The sequence below is a fragment of the Panulirus ornatus genome, chromosome 5 (genome assembly GCF_036320965.1).
Source record: "Panulirus ornatus isolate Po-2019 chromosome 5, ASM3632096v1, whole genome shotgun sequence".
Lineage (NCBI taxonomy): Eukaryota > Metazoa > Arthropoda > Malacostraca > Decapoda > Palinuridae > Panulirus > Panulirus ornatus.
The window spans coordinates 16,726,297-16,740,323 of NC_092228.1; the positions used below are offsets into that span (position 1 = coordinate 16,726,297).

General features: G+C 48.1%; 1 protein-coding gene across 2 annotated transcripts in view; it reads right to left on the bottom strand.

Annotated features, from left to right (window-relative positions):
* The window catches only part of LOC139748602 (TOX high mobility group box family member 4-B-like), an 844,810-nt gene extending 831,939 nt beyond the window's left edge, over positions 1–12,871 (bottom strand). For both annotated transcript variants that reach the window (XM_071661732.1, XM_071661727.1), the window contains exon 1: positions 12,803–12,871. The gene's annotated coding sequence lies outside the window, so the exon portion shown is untranslated. The remainder of the gene's footprint in view (positions 1–12,802) is intronic.
* Between the last annotated feature and the right edge of the window lie 1,156 nt (positions 12,872–14,027).

Genomic DNA, 14,027 nt, shown 5'->3' on the forward strand with positions numbered 1-14,027 from the left:
GCATAGGAACGCGCACCTTCAAAGAACATACAAACCCCCAACAGCCAGGATCGAACCCGGGACCCCTGTGCAACAGGCGGGAGCGCTACCGCTAGGCTATGATCGGGATCACACCCTAGCGGTAGCGCTGCCGCCTGTTGCACAGAGGTCCCGGGTTCGATCCTGGCTGTTGGAGGTTTGTATGATATATACACACAGTAAAGGGAGAGAGTATCAGAGCTGCTCCCGAAGGGGACTCCTCGAACTAGGTCCTGCTGGGCGACACACACACACACGGACCACCTCGACCACACTGTGTTAACTGCAAGTTGCCTCTGCATCCTTGTGTATACGAGAGTGTGTGTATGTGTGTGTGTGTGTGTGTGTGTGTGTGTGTGTGTGTGTGTGTATGTATGTATGTATGTATGTATGTATGTGTGTGTGTGTGTGTGTGTGTGTGTGTGTGTGTGTGTGTGTGTGTGCGAACCCCGCGGAGTCGTCTTCGACGCAGAGCGCGTTCGCTCTTGTATGTATTATCATACATCAATACAAATATTAATAACTGCTCCGTTAATGTTCGGAGCAGCTGTCGCAGATGCTTGTGAGGCAGATAAATGTCACCATGAAGGCCAGCGGAGCTCTGGGCAGGGGTCCCAGAGCGACGCCAGAGCCGACAACCTGTCGACAAAACGAGCAAACGTCCCCACCACACAAGACAGAAAAACATCACAGCACGTATCATGCTCCGTTATGAATACTACCCTGACAGACAACCATATAAATTCCGGTGAGATGTATATGACGAGCCATATATATATATATATATATATATATATATATATATATATATATATATATATATATATATATATACTTACACAATAAGCAACTCATTATGGGCGAACATGGTCTCCACTGGATGGAGACGGTTCATCTGCATTCTTCTATTCTCCTGTGTTTCTAATTCTTATATCTTTGATTTTCCCTTCGTCCTTCTTCCTGACCTTCCAGTTTTTGTCTCATATAACCAAGACCAACTGTATGGTCATAGAAAACAGTATATACAATTCTTCATTACAATATCTCCAACTATATATATATATATATATATATATATATATATATATATATATATATATATATATATTCGCTTCTTCTTGGTGTGCACACAACCCACTGTCATACTGTAGCATCATATACTTTCCAGGTAAAAATAAGGCTGAAGTAGATATAATACAAGGCAATAAACCTCCCTCATCACAAATATACTGCACGTATGAATTGCCCCACACATCAGGCTTCCTCAAAAGCTTGCTTCATTATCACCCTTTCTTTCCAAAGTCGTTATATACCATCCTGGAACACCAGAGGAATACATTCACAAAGATAATACTCAATCTCAGGCGTTGAATAAAGGAACCATTCGTTAGTGGAACACTTGAAGACAACTGCTTCGTTTTACTGTCAGGGAAAAGGACAGTTTTGTTTTTTAACCTCAAAATGTACATATGAATAAAACCGATGGAAAAAACCATTCTCCAATGATGTATCAGTAAAACGATGTCCTCATACGTTTATGTAACAGTAACTCTTTTGTTGTGGTCCTGGGCACCAGAAGGGATTTCTCCACGGGGTTGGAATTCCAGCTCTACATAGGAGCAGTACTCAAGACTTCAACGTACAATTTCAACTCTCTGAGCTACAATGAATCTCTCTCTCTCTCTCTCTCTCTCTCTCTCTCTCTCTCTCTCTCTCTCTCTCTCTCTCTCTCTCAAAGCAGTTGCCCCCAACCTCTCAAATGACCTGCAAGTTATGACTGGACCGACCTAGGGACTAGTCCAGTCGACTGGAAACGTTAACGGTGTCTGGAATGACTGTTGACGTACCATTCGAGTAACAGTACCACACCTTCGGAGTCCCAGAGCGGCACGGAGACGACGACGACCCCAGAGCGCCAAAGGGCTTCCAGGTCACCGTCGGCCGGAAACGCGCTTCAAGCCTTAGGTCTTCATAACCTACCCCGACAGGTTGCGGCAAGGCTCCGTACCTCACGGTAGAAGAAATGTCGCGTATGGCTACTGAAGCTACAGAACGGAATGCACCAAAAAGCGTGCATGAATATGGGGATGAGCCTCATCTCCGAACCTGGGCTGACCATCGATCAAGAATGGGTAATGTCGCCCAGCCTGGTGACAGTACACCATCACTCACCCAGAAGGCAAGTAGCAGGTCTGATTAATGTTTAGAGACAGACACACACGCGGTGCGCGAGGTCGCCCGAATACACACCGTCGGTCCCCGTGCCATAGGGTTATCACCCTCGACAACATATGTTTACATGTTACGAGGTTGGATCAAAATTCCACCCCCCCCCCCCCCCCCCAAGCGTGATCAGCCGAAGCCATCACTCGGGAACGCACAGACGTGCATGACTGTTCCTCAACTCAGGCTTCGTAAAAAAAATCGTAATTTCCTCAAGAGATGATGAGATGCAAACGCGAGTGACAGGACTCTTAAAACATCGGAACACACGAGACTACTAAATACATTAGTACTGAAACCCTTTCTACACACACACACACACACACACGCGGAAACAGACGTCGAATTATCTACATCACCCCCTTAACACGACAGCCATCTCTACATCTACTCTCTCAGGCAAATATATACATACGTATGCCATCCCTCGGGGGGGCTCCCGCTGGCGCGGGGACGTCGGTCAAGCTACCCACGAGCCTAGTCTGAACCCAGCCACACCTTTATTTCCTATCTGCACGTGAAATGTGGTGGTCTGACGGCAGGACACACACCCGTCCCATCACAGATGCTGGCGATGCAAGGAGCGTCAGCCAAATGGCACAGTTAGCCCAGGGAGCCACCATCCATCACGCCCACCACCAACTTGAGGTACGTAAGGAGGGAGGGAGGGAGGACATCAGACGCACCAACATTTGACAATGATTCACATTTAGCGTCACCAGACGTGGGTAACAAGACTCACCTGGAGACAGATGAATAACAGGATCCGGAGAATAATCAGGGTATATGCCGATACAACGATGAGGCAAGTGAGGAGAGCCAGGCAAAACGGTGGGTGGGTGCGCAATCCCGACGCAGAGGAGGACAGAAGGGACGCACAAGATACAGCCGAGGAGAATCTAGTGAGAGAATGCTGAGAGGGATGGCGTGCTATGGGAAGGTAGGTTTCAGCCAGCTGGCAACACGAGACCCATAGGAGGACCGAGGAAGACATGAAGGAGGGGAGTGAAGAAGATCTTCAGCAAGCACAACCTGCCAATATACAAGAACTGACGGACATTGGTGTATTTGGCGGTCGTCTGGAGTGGACAGGTGCAGGCTGGCTCCGTACACAGGCTGGGGTTCGATCTATTCAGGTGGTGAGAACATTTGAACAAACTCACATACACAAAAACATAAAACACTAGCCACGACCAGGCACATTTCAACAGACAGGTCTTTCACTTCCTCCAAAATTTCGCAAAGACTTTCCCTTGTCTTTTCTTTTTTCCGTTTCATAATTCTCTCTATATTTCAATCAAGGCCTTGACTTGATGTGGACATTAGTCCGTGCCTCAAAGACAGACTATGACGATTTCTGCAACTCTACCACAGGCAATGACTGAGATCCTACAGGAAAAATCAAAAAGCAAATGAACCCTCAAGGTGATACATACATTGGATGAGTCAGTTATATATACAAGTGCTTAAATGGTGGAGAAAAAAATGCCCACAGAGACATGAAGCCCAAACATTCGTACGGTGCACTGACGGTCTACATTCATCATGGAAGCAGTGGAGGGGCCAAGATTTAGGTACGACAGTCCTAACGCACCGTTTCAGATGCGGCCCCCACACCCACCAGGAGCAATCGCCCCTCAAGTACACGTCTTTCGACGTCAACGTGTGGTACTCTGGGCTGGCGCTGCCCGGCAGTGGCGCAGAGCTCGTCTGTGACGGCAGCAATACCCCTGAGAACGACGGTCACTCTCACCAAGACACCACCCTGTGTGAGTGAGGTGTGGCGGTGGTACTACCACCTTCCTCCCTTGGAACTTGACCGTCAACAACTCACGGTAACTCAGGTCCCCCTGACACCGCCCTTCAGGAGTGATGCACGCCCTTCTCACGTTCCTTCCTCTCTCTCTCTCTCTCTCTCTGACCCACCCAGTAGCCCGGGATGGGCGTGTCGGTGTGGAGGGGAGGGGCGCCTTCAATCACAGCCACTCTTAAGCCGGCGGCGGGAGGAGGGCGTCAACTACGCACCACGGTCGCGCTGGTGGCGAACGCATGCAACAGACCGTCGCGTCGCCAAGGAGTCCAAGGCAAACGGGACCCGTCCATTAATGCCAGAGAACCCCACCCCCCCTTAACCACCTGCCCCCACCCCATCCCCGGGGGCGATCCGCATCTCCCTCCCTAATTAATTACCCCCAACAGCTGCGCGCTAAACGGATCGCACCATCAAATCCCAGCCACATGTATATGAAAAAAAAGGGGGGGAGGTGGTGGAGGAGGCCGAGGATAACAAAAAAAGGATCTAAATCTCTGCTTAGCCAACTCGATTCCTTGTACCCGGTCCGATCAGGTGTGGGTCACAAGAAACTCACTGAGGATCACATATTATCAGGAAACAAAAAAAAAAAGTCTTTTTATTTTTTGTCTTTTTTTTTCCCCAAAAAAGAGTACAATCAAAATGGCAAAGTAACCAGCCAACATAAGCCACCTTGTACGAGCAGTTCCCTCATGTGCACCGGGGCTTCGAGACGAGTCGTCCAGTAAGTGTGTTAAGCGTGAGCCTGCATAATACAACAGAACAGCGTACACAAGGAATAATAGAAAAAAAAAACGAAGTAACACTGACTGTTTAGAAATGAGGTACGTTTAAGGATAAACTGGTGCCACTTCAATCTGAGCCTTGGCTATACACCGTCTCTTTAAGGTCTCGTGCAACATCTACGACCATCGTTACGACAAAAGGTCTCGTGCAACATCTACGACCATCGTTACGACAAAAGAGGCTTTCGATAAGGTGACGGTACGACACGAAAAAAGCGGCACACAGTCCAACGAGGAGACTGGAGGAGTTCTGGCACAAACCACTCCCTAAAAAATGTTCACCCGACGTCAGAAGACGTGCGAAGGGAAATTCCCGACGTCAGGAGACGTACGAAGGGAAATTCCCGACGTCAGAAGACGTGCGAAGGGAAATTCCCGACGTCAGAAGACGTGCGAAGGGAAATTCCCGACGTCAGGAGACGTGCGAAGGGAAATTCCCGACGTCAGGAGACGTGCGAAGAGAAATTCCCGACGTCAGGAGACGTGCGAAGGGAAACTGATATGTAACGCGGGGTGATCCTCCCTGCCACAAGTGTGTGGTGGTGATCCTCCCTGCCACAAGTGTGGGGGGGAAGGAGTACTTCATCTCAGGATGGTCTTCAGGTGACAGACGCAGTTTACATCGGGTAATAAACTAGAACCACAGTTCGATCCCACCTCATTCAAACGTCGGCAACGGAGGGTATATGACAAGAATGGCAGGTAAAGACGAATGTCCGTGTTCCAACACTTCTAAAACAGCACGGCGGTGCGATCCTTGAACACGACGGTGCGACCCTTGAACACGACGGTACGATCCCTTGAACACGACGGTACGACCCTTGAACACGACGGCACGACCCTTGAACACGACGGTGCGACCTCTGAGCACGAAGGTGCGACCCTTGGACACGACGGTGCGACCCTTGAACACGACGGTGCGACACTTGAACACGACGGTACGATCCCTTGAACACGACGGTGCGACCCTTGAACACGACGGTACGATCCCTTGAAAACGGCAGTGCGACCTCTGAGCACGACGAGGTGGCCACTGTGCACGACGGCACCATCCTCGAATGCGATGGTGTCTTCTTTCGCCTGACATTTCGAAGACAACGTCATTACACCCAGAGTCGTACCATCGTGCTCAAGAGTCGTCCAAGGTCGTACGGCGGGCTCAAGAGTCGTACCATCGTGCTCAAGAATCGTCCAAAGTCGTACCACCGTGGTCAAGAGTTCGTAACTTCATGCTCGAGTGTCGCACCGTCGTGCTCAAGGGTCCAGACGACCTCCGTGCGTGGGGGGACAAGTGTGTGTGTGGTGGGTGCAACACAGGACCCCCGACAATCCTCCACCTCGCCACGACAACATCCAGCATGTGGCAATCAGTGGGCGACATAATTAGCAATCACATCGTTGCCTCGTTACAATAATCTTTCACGGGGAGATTTTTATCTCAATAAATCCCGGCGATTACCTGTAATGAATTGCATTAAATGGATAACAATCTGTCCAGTGAATTAAAGCCTGGAAGAATTGGTACGCCTTCGGGGACGATCCACATTCTCTTGTCCCACTCTCTAACAACAACAAGCACAGGAATTACTCGTACTTTTGTTGAATTCACCAACAAACGGTGAACATACTTCACTATCATGTCTCCATCTATCTAAATTAGAAATGCAGGATCCAATCACTGTACGGTCCTCCTGGCTTTCCCATGTACTGTCCTCCAGCAGATAACTTTGTCATAGACCATCAGGTCTTGTGTTATCTGGCTTTCCCATGTACTGTCCTCAAGCAAATAACCTTGACATAGACCATCAGGTCTTCTGTTATCTGGCTTTCCCATGTACTGTCTTCCAGCAGATAACCTCGTCATAGACAATCAGGTCTTCTGTTATCTGGCTTTCGCATGTACTGTCCTCAATCAAATAACCTCGTCATAGACCATCAGGTCTTGTGTTATCTGGCTTTCCCATGTACTGTCCTCAAGCAAATAACCTCGTCATAGACCATCAGGTCTTCTGTTATCTGGCTTTCCCATGTACTGTCCTCCAGCAGATAACCTCGTCATAGACCATCAGGTCTTGTGTTATCTGGCTTTCCCACGTACTGTCCTCCAGCAGATAACCTCGTCAAAGACCATCAGGCCTTATATCATACGTCTCCCATGGATCCCCCACACACACACACACACACACAACTCGTATGTAACATCAAGGACGCCATGACAAATGCTACCCCGTTGTTGGGAGGCGAACTGAGAGCGGGGAGATCTTTTGTGCTGGCTGCATCGAAATCACCCAACATCGACTCTTTAAAGAGGCCGGAGAGCTCGGGGGCGCGAGTTAAATGCCTCGGAGCTTCCACCTAACATATACCAGTCACTCACTAAAATACCGGTAACTCACGGCCATAACCCAGCAAAAATAAGCGTGCTGGTAAAAGCTTGTTTCTAGTGGGAGTCGGCAATTTCCATGTGGGAGAACAGTAGTACCATCAATTCTGCTGCTTATTTACCTCTTGAGCAGGCCGGGATGACCCTTGAGCAAGACGGTACGACCCTTCGACATCATAAACAATCAACCCTTGATTATAATGGTACATCCCTTGAAAATGAGGGTACAACCCTTGAGTATGACGGTACAACCCATACGGTACAACCCTTGATTATGACGGTACTCCCTTGAAAATGAGGGTACAACCCTTGATTATGACGGTACAACCCTTGAGTAAGACGATAGGACTCTTGGCGCAAGACGGTACGTCCCTTGGCGCAAGACGGTACGACCCTCGGTACAAGACGGTACGACCCATGGATACAGTAATACGACCTTTTAGGTCAGTCGCACTTGAAAGGTCATGCCGTCGTGCCACCTTGATAACGGGTCGGACCTACGCGCTCAGTGGCCTAAAGAATTAACATAACAATACGTTAGGTTCTGTCTGTTTTGGCTGAGCTGCATTGGCTATGTTAAGTTGGTCAAACACCCAGCCAAGAGCCGGGGGGGGACCGTCATCTGCTATGTCAGCACCGTCTGCTAGAACTGAGCACGTGAGTTGTGTCTGCCAGCACTGCGACAACTGCTATGTTAGCACCGTCTGCTACAACTGCGTCATCTGCTCTATCAGCGTCGCCTGCTGCAAGCTCTGGCGTCATGTGCTATGTTGGCGTCGTCTGCTAGATTTGCGCCATCTGCTACGCCAGCGTTATCTGCCATAGCTACTACGTCACATGCAGAGAGAGAGAGAGAGAGAGAGAGAGAGAGAGAGAGAGAGAGAGAGAGAGAGAGAGAGAGAGAGAGAGAGAGAGATCCCAGGGGCATAACTGGACACACAGATATAGTCACACCTCACGGGACGATAAGTGGATCAACCCTGGGGGGTGAGGAGGGTGGTCGTTGGGTGACACACACAGGGGAAGGGGGAGACCAGAGATGGTCCTCCAGCAGCACGACCGCACTGCACCCACTTCATGAAGACGCTCCGACGTTGCGCCGGAGTCAATGTAGCGTGACATGATTACGAGACTGACCAGGAGATACGATAATTAACGAAGTACTTCATTCCTGGCGGTCCACATAGTCGTCTCATTCCTAAATCAATATAATATATATATATATATATATATATATATATATATATATATATATATATATATATATATATATATATATATATATATTTCTTTTTTCTGTCTTTTAAACTATTCGCCATTTCCCGCGATAGCGAGGTAGCGTTAAGAACAGAGGACTGGGCCTTTGTGAAATATCCTCACCTGGCCCCCCTCTGTTCCTTCTTTTGGAACATTAAAAAAAAAAAAACGAGAGGGGAGGATTTCCAGCCTCCCGCTTCCTCCCTTTTAGTCGCCTTCTACGACACGCAGGGAATACGTGGGAAGTATTCTTAATCCCCTATCCCCAGGGATAATATATATATATATATATATATATATATATATATATATATATATATATATATATATATATATATATATATATCAAAGGATTACGCCTCCAACGAGTAACGTTGAGAACAAATGTTCAAAGCCAATGATACGCCGCGTTAAGAACAATCATGGTCCAACTCGACTGCAAATGACGAACTGCCTGTTATCTCCTTAATGACAAATCACATTTACAACAGACAGCACTTAAGATAACGCCAAGTGATGATTTCGAGGTAAATAGACACTCAACTTGCCTATCGTCATTTACATACTTATATGCCTCCGCCAGCCTACGTGGGAGAGGGGGAGAGGGACTGGTTTCTATCCGCGCAGCACGGGGACCTAAAAGCAGCTTCCTCGGGGAACTGCTGATCTGAGAGAGAGAGAGAGAGAGAGAGAGAGAGAGAGAGAGAGAGAGAGAGAGAGAGAGAGAGAGAGAGAGAGAGAGACCGAAGCTGTAGCCTTGAGAAGCCAGCGCACAGCTGCACGCAGCTCCTGGGATGGGTCATGGGAAACCTGTTCTGACTCATTCTTAAAATAGACCCAAATGATCTTTTCTAATATTTCTTGTCAGGAAATTGAATATTCTTCGTCTGTCTCTGGTCTGGGCGAAGGGAGGAACTGCATCGTCTCAGACTGGGGCTTCCTGTCTACTGAAAGCGGACCGTCTACCGTACACTGTCTACCGTCTACCATACACTGTCTACCGTCACCACAATGCCACGAGCACCGTCTGGCAGGGCAGCATCCACCAAGACCATAATCCACAAGCGTTGCACAACCCGACCCGTCGACCAAGACTGTAGTACGACCAGCGACCAAACAAGCACAAGTCTGCCAGGGCTGTATCGCCACAAGCATCGTCTACAAGCGCTGTACTGCCAGGATCGTCTACCAAGCTTGTATCAAGACAAGCCCCAGCTACCAAACCTCTACCAGACAAGTAGCGACTGCCAGGGCTTGTATCAACACAAAGGGCTCGTCTCTACGGTTAGTCTTGGTAGGTCATACATCATACCACAGGACTAGCCTCTGTGTACCACACACGAAAAACCCTCAGTCAACAGAACCTCATATTCTGGGACATTCAAGGGCCTTATATTCTGGGATATTAAAGGGCCTTATATTCTGGGATATTCAGGGGCTTTATATTCTGGGATATTCAGGGGCTTTATATTCTGGGATATTCAAAGGCTTTATATTCTGGGATATTCAAGGGCCTTATATTCTGGGATATTCAAGGGCCTTATATTCTGGGATATTCAAAGGCTTTATATTCTGGGATATTCAAGGGCCTTATATTCTGGGACATTCAAGGGCCTTATATTCTGGGATATTCAAGGGCCTTATATTCTGGGATATTCAAGGGCCTTATATTCTGGTACATTCAACAGAGCCTTATATTCTAGTACATTCAAGGGCCATATATTCTGGGTCATTCAACAGAGCCTTATATTCTGCTACATCTAACAGAGCCTTATATTCTGCTACATTCAAGAGTCATATATTCTAGTACATTCAAGAGCCTTATATTCCGCTACATTCAACAGAGCCTTATATTCCGCTACATTCAAGAGCCTTATATTCAGCTACATTCAACAAAGCCTTATATTCCGCTACATTCAACAGCGCCTTATAAACAGCAACATTCAACAGCGCCTTATATTCTGCTCCATCTAACCCTGCAAACTTAATGCTACCACGCCAATATTCGACATGTAATAACATGCCTTTATAATAAACCCATCCCTTCAAGATGATCAAAATAAATCCTGTATTAACTAAAACCTCAATAAACTTTGTATTACTTTGTAAGTCACTGTTAGCAAGAGCCGGCAAACCCATCACTTCCTTGATATAGACTGTCAACTGAAGTTGTTTGAGCTAGTTTTTTTTCTTCTTTTTTTTTTGCAGCGCGCTGATTAAAATCACCGAGGGATTTTCTTGCAAACATTCTCTCTCCTGTATACAAAGCAGACATTAATATCAGAGGAAAAAAAATGTAAATAATAAATTGGGAGTGCCTTTTTTTGCCCCCACTGCTTTGCGTGCACCTTTCACATACATTGTAGTCGTAAGACTAATATATAATTTTCTTTGAATATAAACTTATTCTTGGGATTGATGAAGAAAACAAAAAATTGTACCCGTACATCATCATCAGCTTATAACAAGGAACCGACTTCAGCGGGAGAGGTGGCGGGCGATCCTACCTTCCCATATCACTGTTCACCAGAACAAGGAACACAGAGGAAGGAACAAGAGCCGACTTCAGCGGGAGAGGCGACGGGAGATCCTACCTTCCCATATCACTGTTCACCAGAACAAGGAATACAAGAGGAAGGAACCAAGGATATCTTTCCTTTCCTTACCTCCCCCAATCTTCAGACTCAGTAGCCTGTTCCTAACGCCACCTCGCTTCGACGGGAGACGGCGAAGGAGTATGACCGAGACGTGGGGGGGAGGTAGAGACGACATATGAAATCCTACACGCCGCTGAACGCTTCCCTCAACGACAATTTTCTCAAGAAGGTGTCCACCGCTGCCTGCAGGTCCAGACCACTCCCCTGTGCGTGTCTGTATCCGGGCCTGGCCTTAACCTTGTGCTCTCTTGTGATCAGTTAACTAGATGCTCGTACGACCTCTCTCCCTCCCCCCAAGTTCTGTAATACCTCCACCGTGTATTTTCAACCGACTGGATGCTTAGCCAAGCTCAACGCACCGATGACTCTAATGATTATCAACACGCATGGTGTTAATGAGGCTTACCGAGTATGATGAATGTTACCAACATCATCATCGCCACCTGCAGGACCAGACCAGACCAGACCAGACCAGACCAGACCAGACCATCCCCTCTTCCGCCAGAAGCTACATTACCCCATGACCACTGTCACCACAAGCAGTGTGTGTCTTCGAGGTGGGAAGGAGGAACATACCACACACACACACACACACACACACACACACACTCACACACACACACACACACACACACACACACACACACACTCACACACACACACTCACACACACACACACACACACACACACACACACACACACACTCACACACACACACACACACACACACACACTCACACACACACACACACACTCACACACACACACACACACACACACACACACACACACACACACACACACACACAAAGCATCAGTTGCTAGGGATAAATCACCACCACAAAGCACTGAGTACGATTCACCACGACAAGCACACTGCCTCCTGCTGCTGCCGAATCACAAGCACTAACTGCTGGCGACGAATCACCACCACAAGCACAAGCTACTGAGGATGAAACACCACCACCACAAGCAGTAGTACTGGGGACGAATCATCGCCACAAGCACTGGTCTGTCTGTCGGTCTGCGCCACCCAGACACTCCACAAGGGGGGGAAAGACCTCTCTGTATTACAGGGTCATAAACTGCCAGAGAATGACGCGCCTCTCCTCCCGCCATGCACACCAAATGAAGACACACGCCCCTCAAAAGTTAGCCCAGTGCATCTGCTGCTGGCCAGCGTCGGACGCGACAGCACGCGGCAAGAGGCGACATACGTACTCCCACTGTGTGTACCTCTGCCTCAGGCCGACCAGGAAGGTCACCAGCTGACCCGCGTCTTCCCATATCGCCCTGCCTTTCAGATCTATTCCCCTCCCCCCCCCCTTTCTCAACTCTCTCTCTCTCTCTCTCTCTCTCTCTCTCTCTCTCTCTCTCTCTCTCTCTCTCTCTATCTATCTATCTATCTATCTATCTATCTATCTCCGTTTCCTGCTGGTAGACGAAATGAGGGTGGGAGGAAAGGGAGGGAAGGATGGTGAAGGTGAAAAGGCCACGGGAAACATCGAATTAAACTTCCACTGTGAAATCGAAAGTCAGGCATGTGTACTGCACGGGTTACGAGACCACACTGTCCTTGTCTGCCGTGAGGTGTGTGTGTGTGTGTGTGTGTGTGTGTGTGTGTGTGTGTGTGTGTGTGTGTGTGTGTGTACACTCACGACTTACCTCAAGCACCGATACAACAGCTGGTGCTGGAGATGGATGGCGCTAGGCTCCTGCTTCAAGTCGACCAGCTGAAAAAGGAAAGAAGAATCAAAAGTTACTAATAAGAAATCCACCAACCAAACGTTGGAATAAACTGAAGGCTTCCACCTTTACCACCATCAACCTCACACACACAGAGTACCTGGGGGTTCAGAAGGAATGGGGTAAAAAAGTAAATCTAGTAAGCTACCAACGACCACGTCACACACACACACACACACACACAAACAAACACACACACACACACACCCACACACACACACACACAAAACACACTCTCGCACACACGAAGTAATGAATTGCAAGGAATGGGCAATGGTAGTTGCCCACACCTACCACCATTACCTGGGTCTCACAAAATGTGTGTGAGAGAGAGAGAGAGAGAGAGAGAGAGAGAGAGAGAGAGAACCAATCACAACTTCGCACAACAAAAAAAATGGCTCATCCTCACATACTGTCACGAGAGAGAGAGAGAGAGAGAGAGAGAGAGAGAGAGACGGACGTAATCTCTTCCGCCAGTCTATATACCCCTACACTGCCACACACGCGTCCCTCTCCGGCGGCCCGGGTCCTGCAGATGATAAACACCTAGACTGTGAGCCACCTAGGGTGGGGGAGTACAGGTCGCTTGAGTCTGTGAGTGGGAGACACTGCGAGTGAATGAGTGTGACAGTCTGCTAGTGAACGAGTGTGACAGTCTGCTAGTGAACGAGTGTGACAGTCTGCTTGTGAACAAGTGTGACAGCCTGCTAGTGAACGAGTGTGACAGTCTGCTAGTGAACGAGTGAGAGACTGCTAGTGAAAGTGTGACAGTCTGCTCGTGAACGAGCGCGAAAGACTGCTAGTGAACGAGTGTGACAGTCTGCTAGTGAACGAGTGTGACAGTCTGCTAGTGAACGAGTGTGACAGTCCGCTAGTGAACGAGTGCGAAGTTAATATGGAATGTATTCGTGATTAAACCTGTTTTAAACGTCTGAGAAAACGCGTTCAGATTAACACACGGGTTTAAGTGAACGTAAACCTCGTTGTTAAATCCCCCACTCCCTTCCCTAAACTCCTCATATTTTTGTATCCATACAATCATGGGTACAGCACCTGGTACAGCACCACCACCACAACAGATGCTGCAACATTACTAAAGCGGAAAAAATAGAAGAATATTGCTAGGCCAGAGAAGAGGTTGGTG